The following is a 17,968-nucleotide window of genomic DNA, read 5'->3' on the forward strand; positions in this document are numbered from 1 at the left end:
GATGTGCACTGATTTAGGATTCTGACTGTAACTTTAATAGCACCCAAAACTGCCTAAAACAGAGGTAACAGGTGAAACAGAAGCTTATGAAAAGGCTTCTAAATCTCAAAAATTCTTTGTTATATTGTCTAGATTTTAGAGTTTATATCTGACTGTGACACTAACTTGTCTTGGTTAGTCTACATCAAGGCTTTGCCTCAGTTGACTACTTTGTAAAAACAGTTAAATTTGTTTTATTCATAGAAGATTTGTGGTATAGTTATGCTTGAATTATAATTCACCCCACGTATTGAATACATACTATGTGTAAGGCATTTTTAAAAATTCTCTGAGGACAAAAATACATTTAATACATACATTAAGTATAAGGTATGATCCTTTTTCTCAAAGAGTTCATGGTCTAATAGTGAGATGTATGAAAATACAGTAACACCTATCAGACTGTGATAAATGCATGTATAACAAAATTAAGTTTAGCTATGTGAGTTTATAGTTTCCTATAATAAAGCTGTTCGGAATGCCATTTTTGGAATTATTTAAAATTTTCCTGGTTATTTTAGATTAAGGAGAGCCTGTGTGTGCACACATGAGCTCGTGTTTACACTAGTGTGCAGGTGCAGGCACTTTGCTATGTCCGCTTGTCTTGTTGGATGCTGTGTGTGATGTAGTGGAAGGCAGAGGACTAGATGTCATTCTTCTTTACCTTTCTGTGTGACATTGGGCTTATCATCAAATATCTTTGGGTGTTGTAAATTGAGGCTACAGATACCTCTCCTGGGTAAAGGATTGTTCTCTAGCTCAAATGAGTAATCAGGAAAGGTATTTTGGAAATGATAAACCCACACACAATAACTCTAAGGAATTATTTTCTTTGATTTAAGGTATTCTCTCCAATTCTTACGTAAGCATTTAAATATTATGAAGAGTGGTTGCTTTATGATGATAAAATGTTATAGTTTTCTTTGTACAGATCAAAAAGCTGTAAGTGTTTTTATTTTTATTTTTATTTTTTTTATTTCTGAGGTATACATTTTAAAGTAATAACTAGAATTATGACTTATAACATTATACCAGAACATATAAGATTTTTAGAAATTTCATGCAATGTCTGAAACATTTATATTAACATATTTCCATACAAATAACCCAAAGAAAGTTTAGTATTAGTTTTTTTGTTTGTTTGTTTGTTTGTTTGTTTATACTGCAGGTTCTTATTAGTCATCAATTTTATACACATCAGTGTATACATGTCAATCCCAATCGCCCAATTCAGGATACCACCATCCCCACCCCACCGCGGTTTTCCCCCCTTGGTGTCCATACGTTTGTTCTCTACATCTGTGTCTCAACTTCTGCCCTGCAAACTGGTTCATCTGTACCATTTTTCTAGGTTCCACATACATGCATTAATATACAATATTTGTTTTTCTCTTTCTGACTTACTTCACTCTGTATGACAGTCTTTAGATCCATCCACGTCTCAGCAAATGACGCAATTTCGTTCCTTTTTATGGCTGAGTAATATTCCATTGTATATATGTACAACATCTTCTTTATCCATTCATCTGTCGATGGGCATTTAGGTTGCTTCCATGACCTGGCTATTGTAAATAGTGCTGCAATGAACATTGGGGTGCATGTGTCTTTTTGAATTATGGTTTTCTCTGGGTATATGCCCAGCAGTAGGATTGCTGGATCATATGGTAATTCTATTTTTAGTTTTTTAAGGAACCTCCATACTGTTCTCCATAGTGGTTGTATCAATTTACATTCCCACCAACAGTGCAAGAGGGTTCCCTTTTCTCCACACCCTCTCCAGCATTTGTTGTTTGTAGATTTTCTGATGATGCCCATTCTAACTGGTGTGAGGTGATACCTCATTGTAGTTTTGATTTGCATTTCTCTAATAATTAGTGATGTTGAGCAGCTTTTCATGTGCTTCTTGGCCATCTGTATGTCTTCTTTGGAGAAATGTCTATTTAGGTCTTCTGCCCATTTTTGGATTGGGTTGTTTGTTTCTTTAATATTGAACTTCATGAGCTGTTTATATATTTTGGAGATTAATCCTTTGTCTGTTGACTCGTTTGCAAATATTTTCTCCCATTCTGAGGGTTGGCTTTTTGTCTTGTTTATGGTTTCCTTTGCTGTGCAAAAGCTTTGAAGTTTCATTAGGTCCCATGTGTTTATTTTCATTTTTATTTCCATTACTCTAGGAGGTGGATCAAAAAAGATCTTGCTGTGGTTTATGTCACAGAGTGTTCTTCCTATGTTTTCCTCTAAGAGTTTTATAGTGTCCGGTCTTACATTTAGGTCTCAAATCCATTTTGAGTTTATTTTTGTGTATGGTGTTAGGGAGTGTTCTAATTTCATTCTTTTACATGTAGCTGTCCAGTTTTCCCAGCACCACTTATTGAAGAGACTGTCTTTTCTCCATTGTATATCTTTGCCTCCTTTGTCATAGATTAGTTGACCATAGGTGTGTGGGTTTATCTTTGGGCTTTCTATCTTGTTCCATTGATCTATGTTTCTGTTTCTGTGCCAGTACCATATTGTCTTGATTACTGTAGCTTTGTAGTATAGTCTGAAGTCAGGGAGTCTGATTGCTCCAGCTCCGTTTTTTCCTTCAAGACTGCTTTGGGTATTCACGATCTTTTGTGTCTCCATACAAATTTTAAGATGATTTGTTCTAGTTCTGTAAAAAATGCCATTGGTAATTTGATAGGGATTGCATTGAATCTGTAGATTGCTTTGGGTAGTATAGTCATTTTCACAATATTGATGCTTCCAATCCAAAAACATGGTATATCTCTCCATATGTTGGTATCATCTTTAATTTCTTTCATCAGTGTCTTATAGTTTTCTGCATAAGGGTCTTTTTTCTCCCTAGGTTGGTTTATTCCTAGGTATTTTATTCTTTTTGTTGCAATGGTAAATGGGAGTGTTCCCATAATTTCTCTTGCAGATTTTTCATCATTAGTGTATAGGAATGCAAGAGATTTCTGTGCATGAATTTTGTATCCTGCAACTTTACTAAATTCATTGATTAGCTCTAGTAGTTTTCTGGTGGCATTTTTAGGATTGTCTATGTATAGTATCATGTCATCTGCAAACAGTGACAGTTTTACTTCTTCTTTTCCAATTTGTATTCCTTATATTTCTTTTTCTTCTCTGATTGCCATGGCTAGGACTTGCAAAACTATGTTGAATAATAGTGGTGAGAGTGGACATCCTTTTCCTGTTCCTGATCTTAGAGGAAATGCTTCCAGTTTTTCACCATTGAGAATGATGTTTGCTGTGAGTTTGTCATATATGGCCTTTATTATGTTGAGGTAGGTTCCCTCTATGCCCATTTTCTGGAGAGTTTTTACCATAAATGGGTGTTGAATTTTGTCAAAAGCTTTTTCTGCGTCTATTGAGATGATCATATGGTTTTTATTCTTCAATTTGTTAATATGGTGTATCACATTGATTGATTTGCGTATACTGAAGAATCCTTGCATCCCTGGGATAAATCCCACTTGATCATGGTGTATGATCCTTTTAATGTGCTGTTGGATTCTGTTTGCTAGTATTTTGTTGAGGATTTTTGCATGTATATTCATCAGTGATATTGGTCTGTAATTTTCTTTTTTTGTAGTATCTTTGTCTGGTTTCAGTATCAGGGTGATGGTGGCCTCATAGAATGAGTTTGGGAGTGTTCCTTCCTCTGCAATATTTTGGAAGAGTTTGAGAAGGATAGGTGTTAGCTCTTCTCTAAATGTTTGATAGAATTCACCTGTGAAGCCATCTGGTCCTGGACTTGTGTTTGTTGGAAGATTTTTAATCACAGTTTTTATTTCATTACTTGAGATTGGTCTGTTCATATTTTCTATTTCTTCCTGGTTCAGTCTTGGAAGGGTATACCTTTCTAAGAACTTGTCCATTTTTTCCAGGTTGTCCATTTTATTGGCATACAGTTGCTTGTAGTAGTCTCTTAGGATGCTTTGTATTTCTGCAGTGTCTGTTGTAACTTCTCCTTTTTCATTTCTAATTTTATTGATTTGAGTCCTCTCCCTCTTTTTCTTGATGAGTCTGGCTAATGGTTTATCAATTTTGTTTTATCTTCTCAAAGAACCAGCTTTTAATTTTATTGATCTTTGCCATTGTTTTCTTTGTTTCTATTTCATTTATTTCTGCTCTGATCTTTATGATTTCTTTCCTTCTGCTAACTTTGGGTTTTGTTTTTTTTCTTTCTCTAGTTCTTTTAGGTGTAAGCGTAGATTGTTTATTTGAGATATTTCTTGTTTCTTGAGGTAGGCTTGTATAGCTATAAACTTCCCTCTTAGAACTGCTTTTGCTGCATCCCATAGGTTTTGGATCGTTGTGTTTTTTTTTTTTTCTTTTTCGTGTTTTCATTGTCATTTGTCTCTAGGTATTTTTTGATTTCCTCTTTGATTTCTTCAGTTATCTCTTGGTTATTTAGTAACGTATTGTTTGGCCTCCATGTGTTTGTGTTTTTACATTTTTTCCCCTGTAATTCATTTCTAATCTCATAGCGTTGTGGTCAGAAAAGATGCTTGATATGATTTCAATTTTCTTAAATTTACTGCGGCTTGATTTGTGACCCAAGATGTGATCTATCCTGGAGAATGTTCCGTGTGCACTTGAGAAGAAAGGTTAATCTGCTGGTTTTGGATGCAATGTCCTATAATATCAGTTAAATCTATCTGGTCTGTTGTGTCATTTAAAGCTTCTGTTTCCTTATTTATTTTCATTTTGGATGATCTGTCCATTGGTGTAAGTGAGGTGTTAAAGTCCCCCCACTATTATTGTGTTACTGTCGATTTCCTCTTTTATAGCTGTTAGCAGTTGCCTTATGTATTGAAGTGCTCCTGTGTTGGGTGCATATATATTTATAATTGTTATATCTTTTTCTTGGATAGATCCCTTGATCATTATGTAGTGTCCTTCCTTGTCTCTTGTAACATTCTTTATTTTAAAGTCTATTTTTTCTGATATGAGTATAGCTACTCCAGCTTTCTTTTGATTTCCATTTGCATGGAATATCTTTTTCCATTCCCTCCCTTTCAGTCTGTATGTGTCCCTAGGTCTGAAGTGGGTTTCTTGTAGACAGCATATATATGGGTCTTGTTTTTGTATCCATTCAGCAAGCCTGTGTCTTTTGGTTAGAGCATTTAATCCATTCATTTTTAAGGTAATTATCGATATGTATCTTCCTGTGACCATTTTCTTAATTGTTTTGGGTTTGTTTTTGTAGTTTCTTTTCTTCTCTTGTGTTTCCCACTTAGAGAAGTACTTTAGCATTTGTTGTAGAGCTGGTTTTGTGGTGCTGAATTCTCTTAGCTTTTGCTTGTCTGTAAAGCTTTTGATTTCTCCATCAAATCTCAATGAGATCCTTGCCGGGTAGAGTAATCTTGGTTGTAGGTTCTTCCCTTTCATCACTTTAAGTATATCATGCCACTCCCTTCTGGCTTGTAGGGTTTCTGCTGAGAAATCAGCTGTTAACCTTATGGGAGTTTCCTCGTATGTTATTTTTCATTTTTCCCTTGCTGCTTTCAATAATTTTTCTTTGTCTTTAATTTTTGCCAGTTTGATTACTATGTGTCTCAGCGTGTTTCTCCTTGGGTTTATCTTGTATGGGACTCTCTGCGCTTCCTGGACTTGGGTGGCTATTTCCTTTCCCATGTTAGGGAAGTTTTCGGCTATAATTTCTTCAAATATTTTCTCGGGTCCTTTCTCTCTCTCTTCTCCTTTTGGGACCCCAATGATGTGAATGTTGTTGCGTTTAATGTTGTCCCAGAGGTCTCTTAGGCTGTCTTCATTTCTTTTCATTCTTTTTTCTTTATTCTGTTCCGCAGCAGTGAATTCCACAATTCTGTCTTCCAGGTCACTGAGTTATTCTGCTATTGATTCCTTCTAGTGTAGTTTTCATTTCAGTTATTGTATTGTTCATCTGTTTGTTTGTTGTTTAATTCTTCTAAGTCTTTGTTAAACATTTCTTCCATGTTCTCGATCTTTGCCTCCATTGTTTTCCCGAGGTCCTGGATCATTTTCACTATCATTATTCTGAATTCTTTTTCTGGAAGTTTGCCTATCTCCACTTCATTTAGTTGTTTTTCTGGCATTTTATCTTGTTCCTTCATCTGATACATAGCCCTCTGCCTTTTCATCTTGTCTGTCTTTCTGTGAATGTGGTTTTTGTTCCACAGGTTGCAGGATTGTAGTTCTTCTTGCTTCTGCTGTCTGCCCTCTGGTCCATAAGTGTTTTTATTTTCCTTAATTCTCCATGACATGTTCATTTTCATTCTTAATGACTCCACATGGCTTAAAATTAATTTACATCCTTACCTAATGTCATATCATGGCTCTTTGATATACTTTGATATAATTGCAGATTTTTTTTAAATTAATTAATTAATTAATTTTTAGCTGCGTTGGGTCTTCGTTTTCTATGCGAGGGCTTCCTCTAGTTGCGGCAAGCGGGGGCCACTCTTCATCGCTGTGCGTGGACCTCTCACTGTTGCGGCCTCTCTTGTGGCGGAGCACAAACTCCAGATGCGCAGGCTCAGTAGCTGTGGCTCACGGGCCTAGTTGCTCCGCAGCATGTGGGATCTTCCCAGACCAGGGCTCGAACCCGTGTCCCCTGCATTGGTAGGCAGACTCTCAACCACTGCGCCACCAGGGAAGCCCAATTGCAGAATTTTTTGGCAAAGCTTAAGATGCACAAAGATTTCCTTTATGTGCATATGGATAACTAACTATAAATATGACCCAAATTTTATAGTCTTTATCCCCCACCTCATTCTCAAAGGATAATCATGTATAGCTTTCACATAATGACTAAAATACTAGAGTCAGCTGAAATACAATTAATTTTTATAAATGAAAAGATTTACAAATTCTAGGTCAAGGCCAACTACCCTTTAGTAACTCTTTATTTAATGCCTGGATTTGACTTAACACAAATTTCTGCTATGAAATGAACACACACTACCTGACTTTCCTGGCTTGCTGGGGGATGAGCAGACTGAATAGGGTTTCAGTAGATGCTCTGTGGGGCTTCATTTTAAAATTTTTACGTAGGTATTATGATTTTAGTCTGTCAAGTAAAAAAATAGTTTCTCCCCTTTCGGAAGCCCCAGAGCCTTAGCATGATGCTGGGTTTTAAGATGGAGAGCTCAGATATCAACTGGGAGAGGTAATGAGCAGGTGACTTTGGAGCTGGCTGGGAGATGGGCTTCAGTCTTGAGCGGAGGGATAGAATGCAGAAGGCCAAGAGCACTATTGAGTCTGTCAAACTCTGGGATAAATTAAAAGCATCTTTTCATAGTAGGAGCCATCAATTTAGGAAAGGAGCAATTAGATGATACCAGTAGGATATTAAAAAAGCAGTTCTTGCCTTTAAACTAAAATAGGAGAGAAGTGATGGTAAACTAAGCAATCAGGAATTGTTCAGAAGTAACTCTATAGGGTAAAGAATATACTAATCTGTTTTTAAGGAGGAGGTTTTCAAGCTTTTTTTTTTAGCAGCATTAGCCATTTCTTTCAAGTGGAATCTTACATGGCTTCCCACATTCCCTCTGTACCTGCTTCATTTATAAAATAGGTAGAAGTAGAGTTGCTGCAGTTTGAACCAGGGATGGGGAAGCCAGGGCTCATCTGACTGTCATCCTCCCTGGGGCCCCTCAGGTAATCTCTTGGAGCTTGAGGGTTCCACAGACCACAGTTTAAAAGCTACTACCTCAAGTTATAAAGGAAAACAAACATTTAGACCAGAAAAAATACTAACTATATAGCTTGGTCAATTCACTTAAGCTTCCTAAACCTCAGTTTTCTTATCTGTAATCTTGGAATAATAACATTTACTTCGTATGGTTGTTGTGAGGATTAAATTAAATGAGCTAATGGACTTATTAGGTGCTTAATACCATGCTTGATATATTACAGTGACTCAGTGCAATCAAGTATCTATAACTTAGTTTAACTTTATCAAATCATTTCTGAACCTCTTCCTTCCAACTGGAATAAACCATTATGTGTCAGTTACTAAGCTGTTGTCTCTCTCAGCTCCAAACCTATCATACTTCTATTCCCTACTCTGTCATGCTGAGGCTGGGACTCTGTATACCACATTTCTGCTTAGTCAGGAGTGTCCGTGTTGGGCTTTGCCAACAGGGGGTGCCAGGGAGCATGCACAGCTGGTGGAGGGAGAAGGGACTTGGACTTGCTCTTTTCTGTTGGTTCATGCAGGCTTTTTGATTTTGTCAGGGTCACCCTTACCTTACTTCACCCTGGCCATGGCAGTTGAGTCCAAAGAAGCAGTTGAATCCAGTTTTCATTTCACTAATGCTAGCAGGATCAGTCTTGTCCAACTCCCTCAGAGACATACCAGCATCAGGCAAGCAGTGCCCCCTCCTCGATAGTCTGGGTCCCCACACAAGGCCCCTTCAACAAGCTTCTAAATTTTAATAATTCTTCCCTTTGTTTCTCCAACTCTAGGTGCGGTAATGGCTTCCTGTGGTTTTTACCTCTGTGATACCTTAGAGTTCTGTCTGCCTTTTCAGCTATTCAATATATAGTTAACAATTATCTATATTAAATTCTGTCTATTAAAAGTAAGTGTGACTTCTATGCCCTAACCGGACTCTGAAAGATACTGACACCTATTCCCTCCTTTGTTTCCCTACTGGGATTTGTTTTGGGTCCCAAGTGCCTTCATAATTAACTGGTGCATGGTAAGTCCATATACACAGCTGCCTACTGAATAACTCTGAGTATCTCTCTTTGGATCCCACACTCAGTATTTCCCAACCTGTATTCATCATCTTTGCTCATTGCTACACCTGCATTTCCTTCTTTATATTGGTCTGCGGCATCAATGTGTGCTTTTAATTAATTAATTAATTGGCTACACCACGTGGCTTGCAGGATCTTAGTTCCCTGACCAGGGATTGAACCCATGCTGTCAGCAGCGAAAGCATGGAGTCCTAACCACTGGCTCGCCAGGGAGTTCCCTCAATGTGTGCTTTTATTTTTTTATTAATTTATTTTTAATAAATTTATTCATTTTATTTTTGGCTGTGTTGGGTCTTCGTTGCTGCGTGTGGGTTTTCTCTAGTTGTGGTGAGCGGGGGCTACTCTGTTGTGGTGCATGGTCTTCTCATTGCGGTGGCTTTTCTTGTTGCAGAGCATGGACTCTAGGCACGTGGGCTTCTGTAGTTGTGGCACATGGGCTCAGTAGTTGTGGCTTGTGGGCTCTAGAGCTCAGGCTCAGTAGTTGTGGCACATGGGCTTAGTTGCTCTGCGGCATGTGGGATCTTCCCGGACCATGGCTCGAGCCTGTGTCCCCTTCACTGACAGGTGGATTTCTTAACCGCTTTGCCACCAGGGAAACCCAATGTGTGCTTTTAAATGAATTGAACTCACAGTGCTCTGAACCTGATCTCTACAGCAGTTGAACCAATGTGAACAAATGAAAATTACTAACATCTTGGAACTTCAAGTTGCTGTAGTAGCTGAGAGAAATTTTGGTTTTGAAGATGTTAACACAATTCATTTTAGAATTTGAATCTTTAAAAGTTAATAATCAGAAGAGATACACTTGATTAGGAACTGGGAAACCCAGAGCCTATTCCTTTTGTTTCACACATTTTACAACTCATTAGTCTTTCACTTTCTCCATCAATAAAATGGGATTATAATAATTGCTCCTATATATGTCAAAGATACATTTAATATATACATGAACATACACATTAAATAATGTATCTGCAAGTTATTATAATTTAAAAAAATTTGAAATTATTCAAAGTTTTAACATTTTAAAGAATTTTCCCCCCAAGTCTAATTAAAACAGATGGGTCCATAGTACCACCTATAAAAGGAGCTTAAACTATACTTAAATTTTTAGACTATTTCACTTAACCTAAAAAATTCATTGTGTTTCACCAAATAAATATTATTGACTAAAAGTTGGGAGAGTTTGAATTACATAGTTATTAAATAATTGTCTAACATAATTGTGTTTTTTTGAGAAGCTGTTCCTGTCTTGCATAACTGTGTTTGAAAAAGGGAGTCTTTGTTATAAAAGAATGATGCAGCAGCTCAATTTCACTGGCATAGAATGGGGGGGGATGAAGAGTTATTTTATTTCTAATAGTGAATGGGTGAGGGAACAGAACAAGTAATGAATTTTAAATTATTTCAGTTTTCATGCTGGATCAATGTTTGCTATTGCGGAAATTTTTTTTGAGTAATTTTAGTTTGGAGAAAATTAGAATTGATTTACTGGTAATGTAGATTCAGAATGGAAACAACTAGAAGCCATGCTGAATAATAAACTAAAATATAGATTTCTTGTCTCAGTGTTTAAAAGTCATCATTTTTGAAGGAAAATAAGTGAACTGTGGTTAATCCAAATGTTTATCTGGGTGGATATGAATGATATCTATAGTATAGCAAGAAAAACTTGATGCCTATAATGTGCCTATATATTATCAAAGAATTCAGTAAAACTCCAATGAAATGCCAGATCGTTCTTCCTTTTAAATATGCTTAGGAATTGAAATACCATAAAAAGAATTCAGTTCTGCATGCAGTGAACCAGTTATTTTTAATGGAGAAACAAATAAACAATTAAATAAATATCTTCTTTGAGCAAATAGGCAGTTGAATTTCAATGATTTAAACAGTTTTCTTTTCAATTAAAAATGTTATGGGTAAAGTTATAAAGAAACCTGATAAAAGTAATAAAAATACATTGTAACAGATTCAAGCAGTTACTTTCAGATAATGAGATGTTGTTTGGTTTCCTTTACTGAGGTTTTTCAGTATAAAGTCCATTTGAATTATCATTCCTTGGCCTCTTGAGATTTTCAAATGTATAAGGATTTCTAAGAATATGTATATTTTCCCCTGTATTATATTTAGCTACAAAGAAATGCCAGTAATCTGACAAACATTTATGAGATGTACTGTGTTTTGGAAACTGTCCTAGGTCCTGGGATGGGGTTAGAAGGTAGGGGAGGAGATAATAAAGATAAGTACGACAGCCCGATCAGATTGTATTTGCAATGAAGCATGGGAACCCTGGAGTTTCATAGCTCACCGTGGTTCTCAGGGGAAAAGTGAAAAAAATAAATGAAACAACTGGTGTAGGAGTTCATTATTTTCCATGCTGGCCACTTTCTGGCTGTAGTCCTATTGATTTTGTGTCAGTCCATCAGAGTATGACCAAAAGCCATGCCATAACTTAGAACAGTGCATATGAACTTACCCATATGTTATTACACATCAGTAGCAAAGAGAAGATCACCAATACCTCTCTCCATTTTGACTAAACCTTATGGAAACAGTTGATGCCTCCATGGGATTTGCAATCTGGAAGATGCTGAGCAGGTCCCGCCACCTGGTGAAGTGCACAGCAACTCCTGAGGTTGCTCTGTGATGGCGTGACTAGTTGGGTTGGAAGTGATTCTGTCCTGCCTGTTTCTGCTGTAAACAGATGTACTTATGCGTTATGCTTTAAAATAAAATAAGGAAACTAGAATCCAATATTTGACTTTAGTATGAATCCCTCAGGCAACCTTTCATTCATTCAGTTATTTAGCACTAACCAAGTTCTGAAGCATCTCATGCAGGGAAAAACACACTGGTACTAAACCCTGGGGACATGATGAAAGACTTGGTCTCTACCCTCTGAAAGCATGAATTCTAACAACAAGGAGGAACCTATTTGCACTGTGGTAAGGGCTTATTGCAGGATGGCTTCTGACCAAGTTTTTTTCTAAGAGGTTGCCAAACTCATTTATGTGTTTTGACCAAATTGAGCACTCTTTCCACCAGGCGCTTGACAAAGTTGCAGAACAAATAGTGGACTTGGTGGTATGGAGCGATCCACCTCATATCTGCCCCTCCTGATCAGAACCATAAACTTTGTGGGTCAACCAGTGCATTTCCCCCCACAGGATAAAAGCATCTGGGAGGAGGGAGACTCAGCTGTGTAATCTCTGTCTTCCCTCTTTCCAAACTCCAGTATAGGGGATGTTAGAGGAGAAAGGATTGGAAATGATCTGAATGCAAGAGGTTTAATGTCTCTGTGATTAGGTCTCAGACTTCTTCATAGAGCTCCCTTCCCCCTCCTCCATGCACACACTCATGCTAACTCCTGACTGGTCCTTCTAACAGCAAGGCTATTACACCTCAGCTGTGAGGTAGAATGGTGTGGGCTCATCTTCTATCCACTCATGTCTCTGTAAGGCACAGAAGAGACAGACGCTCATTGCTCAAGGAAATAGAGTGTGGTTATCAAAACTTTATTTTTTGTCAGGTCTTGGTCATCAGTTCGATGTTATCCCATCAGACTCACAGAACATTAACATGTCTCTTATTTTTCTTTCAAAACAAGTGATATTAATAGTATATGGTGAGATAATTTCTAAAACATAGACTGACACTTTATTTTACTTTCCTCACCTCCAAGATGAGCTCATTATTCAATAGAACTTTTAAGAAATGTCCTATATCTTGTTAAAAGAGACTGCAACACATCTGCTACGGTCTGAATGTTTGTGTTCCCCCCAAATTCATATGTTGAAATCCTAACCCCCAAAGGTATTAGTAGGTGATGCCTTTGGGAGGTAATTAGATCATGAGGGTGGAGCCCTCATGAGTGAGATTAGTGCTGTTAGAAAAGACACTCAGAGAGCTTCCTTGACCTTTCCACCAGTGTGGATACAATGAGAAGGCTGCAACCCAGAAGAGAGTTCTCACCTGACCATGCTGGCACCTTGATCTCAGGCTTACAGCCTCTAGGACTGTGAGTAATAAATTTCTGTTGTTTATAAACTCCCCAGCCTGTGGTATTTAGTTATAGCAGCCTGAAGGGACTAAGACAACATCTCTATTATAACAGTAACTAGAGACTGTCTTTGAATGTACACGTTTAGTACTGTTCTTATCTCTCAGTGTTGCAGAATCTCTCTGCTTACCTTTTTCCTCTATGGACTCTAAGCATCATGAGGGCAGAGATCTTCTTATCTACATGTTTCCAGTGCTGGGTACAGTGTCTAGCACATGGTAGGGTTCAATAAATATTCGGTGCGTCAATATTTGTTGAGTGGATATTTTAAAAAATTTCCGAGTTAGAATGGAATTCCATTGTTTGATTTTTGTTCGATGTCCGATTTCAAAGAATCCATTTTCCTGTCTGAAAGATCTGATAATGTCATTTTATAATCGTTTGATTAAATCAAATGCACCAGCATTTCCTTTCAAATATATCAGCTTATTATTCTGTAATTTAGTCATCTCTCTCTAGGTAATGAGGAGCTCTGAACTCTAAAAGACAAAAACTCTTCATAATTCAAATGTATTATACTCAAGGCAAAGTTTCTCCTCAGATAAGAATACTTCATTTTTTTTAATCAAGTGAAAGTTAATATTAACATTCACAGGAGAGTTTCTGTTCCCATTACAAGTCTTTGGCTTTCATTTGTCTGTTAACCTATTTTTTTCATAACGTTTAAGTAGATGCTGCCTCCTTTCAATGAGTAATAGGGGAAAAGGAGGTAATGAGGCATACATGGAACGAGGTAATGCAGATGGAATAAGTGATACAGCTGTGACATTGATATTATCACCATAATCCTTCTCAACGTAATGATCTGAGGTGATTTATTAGTGTCAATGGTATTTACTCACCTATAACCTGCTAATAAACATAGAGTGGTGAGTCATCACTGTCACTGTATGAGCTTCCTTAGGGAATTTTATTTAATGGCCAGTGGCATTTACTGTATTTTGAGATGGTTGCTTATAAGACTTGGAAGAATTTGTTGGCTATAAAATGTAAAATAATAAACTTTTTCAGATGATTGCAATGGGCAAATATAGTTAATTGAAGTATACACTTAGTATTTAATGTCATAGGTTAATTTTTATGTGCAAGCAATTATAGACTTTTGTGCAAGCAATTTAAAAGTTATTCCCAAGTTGTAAAATTATACCCGTTTTGAAAATTTTCCTTGATTTAGAAATATACTTTTCAGAACAGATAATCAAAGGATATATTTCATAAACCAGCAATATTTTTCCAAAGTGATTGGCTGTGTTTTTCTCAAGCTTCAATAGAAGATTAGGAAATTCATAACTCATCCAATGACTAAAGATAAAAATTGCCATCTATTTTAGATTTATTCTTTGGTTATTATGTCTGTATGGCTAGACATTCCAGAAATGAGTTGCCTCCATTCTGGTTTGGAGAATTATACTTAGGTAGAGGAGAAGAGGAGGGATGGGAGGGAACCCTGGGATCTGTAAGTATTGAGCTAACATGTAAAGTCTTGCTTCCCTTTTTTTTTTTTTTCAGAATGTGATAGATACTACTGGGATAAAAATAATTTTCTAGGAAGGAATAACATGGAAATTATTTTAGCATTAGTACTAAACTTCTGATTAATAAGTATGGCAGTGACTGAGGAAAATGTCAAGTACTGGCAAAAATGTTAGTAATGGAAAAATGTTTTCAACCTGTCTGTGAAATAGCAATGCATTATTACCTGAAAGTCATTTCATTAAAGGTAAACATTTATTTTACTCTCTAGATTCATACTTCACGTAAAGTCAAAGTTGAAAATGTGGTAATTAGTTTCAGTGGAATTTTTGTCTCTGCTCCCATAAAGGTCGTCTAAATTTTCCCAGATGTTATGATTAATTTTCATTATTGCTTTTAGCTTATCTTTCTTTCTAGTTCTCCATTTTCTTTTTTCTTACCTCACCCTGTTCTATCAGAACAAATTCCATTTCTCATGTAAGGAACAAGGAGGGATTAAAATTACTTATAATTGAAAGGTTTGACTTGAACCTTGTTCCCTCTTCCTCTTTTTGGCTGTGTGTCTCCATTTTCTACTCATTCAAACCCTTGCTCAGGTTACTTTTACTATTGTCTTTTACATTGAGCAGTTTGGAAAAATGAAGTCTCAGCCCTGAGTCTTTCAAATATTATTCTTGTGGCCCTCAAACGTTCTGAGCATTAGTATTTGATTCCCTCATTTCCAAGCTTAATTTGCAACTGCTTTCCTCTTGTACTTTATTATGGATGTTAATGGAAATTTTGAAGTGATTTTTTGCATGAAATTAGGATTATGAATAGAATATTACGTTGAATTTAGACTATCCTGACCTTCCTAATTTATGAGACTATTTAAAGTGATTTTTGTAAGGCACATGCTTTACAAAACTGGTTTATTACAAGATGAAGGAGCTAGGAGAGCATACTCAGCGGTAAATCATCAGCCATCATATGGCTAATCCTGTGTCCTGATAGTGGAGCTAAGGAACTTTTGTGGGAGGGCAGAATAATATTATTTTAAAAGACTAGAGAATATATCCAGAATATTTGGAGATTTCAGAAATGAAAACTGACTAATCATGATTTATCTAAACCCTTCTTGAATTCATTATATTTTTAGGTAAGTAGATATTAGATATTCAAGAAGGCTACTTCACTTTATTCATTAGTTTTTGTCTTCAAACTCATTATTTCAATCATTAAGAAAGATTTGTAGACAAGGCTTTGGTAAACAAGTACATGTCTATTTTTCTCACATCTTATGATCAAGATCACATTCCAGCACATCCTTTATATTTATAACATTTAAAAATATTTTTAGTAAGAAATATTTTAGACATACAAAACAATTTTAAGCATAATGTCTAAATCAGGGTCCTGGAAAATTGAAATAATTTGAGGAGAGCTTAATAAGGAGTTATTAACCAGGGTTTGAGGAAACCTGGATGATTGTTTTAGTAACCATAGAGCTAGTAACAGCTGGTTATCGCCCCAGGCCTGGAGAAGTGTGGTGAGCAGTCTCTAAGATGGCCCCCACCCATCCCCTCCTCCCAGTAAGTCTGTGTTCACGCCCTTGTGTAGTCCCTTCCTCTTGAGTGTGGGCTGAACCTACTCACTGCTTCTAATGAATAGAACATAATGGGATGTCACTTCTGAGATTAGGTTGTTGTCTCACTTGCTCTGGGGGAAGCAAGCTGCCATGGCTTGAGCTGCTGATGGGGAAGCTGTTATGACGAGAAGCTGAGATTCCTCACCCCAGCAACCTGTGATACCATGATGAGTGAGTTGGAAGTGGATCTTCCCTCAACTGAATCTTTAGATGAAACCGCAGCTCCAGTTGAACCCTGGGTTATAGCCTCGTGAGAGACCTTGAGGCAGAGGCACTCAGAATCTGTGAGATAGTACATGTTCATTGTTTTACGTTTCTGAGTTTGTTATGTGTGGTAAATAACTAATACGGAGCACTTACTGGAGACAGAGAGGGCTGTGGGGAGATCTCCAGCTACGCGCTATGGCTTTCAAGCAAGGGTCATGCTCAATTTGCAGGAAGCTGGGAGAACAAATACCCTGACTTCAGTTCCTTTCTCTGAGTCACGCTGGAGCTGCCTGTTTGCCAGACGCAGTCATAAGGCAGGAGGCAACGGAGCCTTTTGATGCAGTCCACCTAGGTCACCTACCATGACTTGGAGATGAAGGGGTGAAGGGGCAAGTGGATCTGGAAGACATGTAGCACATGCAGAGAAACGAACCTTTTTGTACTTATCGTTCAACCTAAGAAACCATTGTACTTCTTATTCAATCGAAGAAACCATTGTTGTAAATATAATTGAAATTATCTCTACCCTTCCACGAGCACATTCTTATCCCTTTACCCAGAGATAGTTGTGATCCTCATTTTGGGGTTTATCATTCCCATGTAGGCTTTCATTCTGACTGTTTATTTAGATTTCATGATCAGAGTGGCCTACAGTGTCCCAGGCATGTGCTAGAATAGTGTTTTATCCTTTAATTCTTTCTTTCTTGTTTTTGTTTTTGAACATCCTTATTGGAGTATAATTGCTTTACAATGGTGTGTTAGTTTCTGCTTTATAACAAAGTGAATAAGCTATACATATACATATATCTGCATATCACCTCCCTCTTGCATCTCCCTCCCACTCTCCGTGTCCCACCCCTCTAGGTGGTCACAAAGCACTGAGCTGATCTCCCTGTGCTATGTGGCTGCTTCCCACTAGCTATCTGTTTTACATTTGGTAGTGTATATATGTCCATGCCACTCTCTCACTTTGTCCCAGCTTACCTTCCCACTCCCCATGTCCAAGTCCATTCTCTCTGTCTGCGTCTTTATTCCTGTCCTGCCCCTAGGTTCTTCAGAACTATTTTTTTTTTTTAGATTCCGTATATATGTGTTAGCATACGGTATTTGTTTTTCTCTTTCTGACTTACTTCACTCTGTATGACAGACTCTGTGTCCATCCACCTCACTATAAATAACTCAATTTCGTTTCTTTTTATGGCTGAGTAATATTCCATTGTATATATGTGCCACATCCTCTTTATCCATTCATCTGTTGATGGACACTTAGGTTGCTTCCATGTCCTGGCTATTGTAAATAGAGCTGCAGTTAACATTGTGGTACATGACTCTTCTTGAATTATGGCTTTCTAAGGGTATATGCCCAGTAGTGGGATTGCTGGGTCGTATGGGAGTTCTATTTTTAGTTTTTTAAGGAACCTACATACTGTTCTCCGTAGTGGCTGTATCAATTTACATTCCCATCAACAGTGCAAGAGGGTTCCCTTTTCTCCACACCCTCTCCAGCATTTATTGTTTGTAGATTTTTTGATGATGGCCATTCTGACTAGTGTGAGGTGATACCTCATTGTAGTTTTGATTTGCATTTCTCTAATGATTAGTGATGTTGAGCATCCTTTCATGTGTTTGTTGGCAATCTGTATATCATCTTTGGAGAAATGTCTATTTAGGTCTTCTGCCCATTTTTGGATTGGGTTGTTTGTGTTTTTGATATTGAGCTGCATGAGCTACTTGTAAATTTTGGAGATTAATCCTTTGTCAGTTGCTTCATTTGCAACTATTTTCTCCCATTCTGAGGGTTG

Source organism: Balaenoptera physalus (genome assembly GCF_965194825.1).
Source record: "Balaenoptera physalus genome assembly, chromosome: 2".
NCBI classification, from domain to species: Eukaryota; Metazoa; Chordata; class Mammalia; order Artiodactyla; family Balaenopteridae; genus Balaenoptera; species Balaenoptera physalus.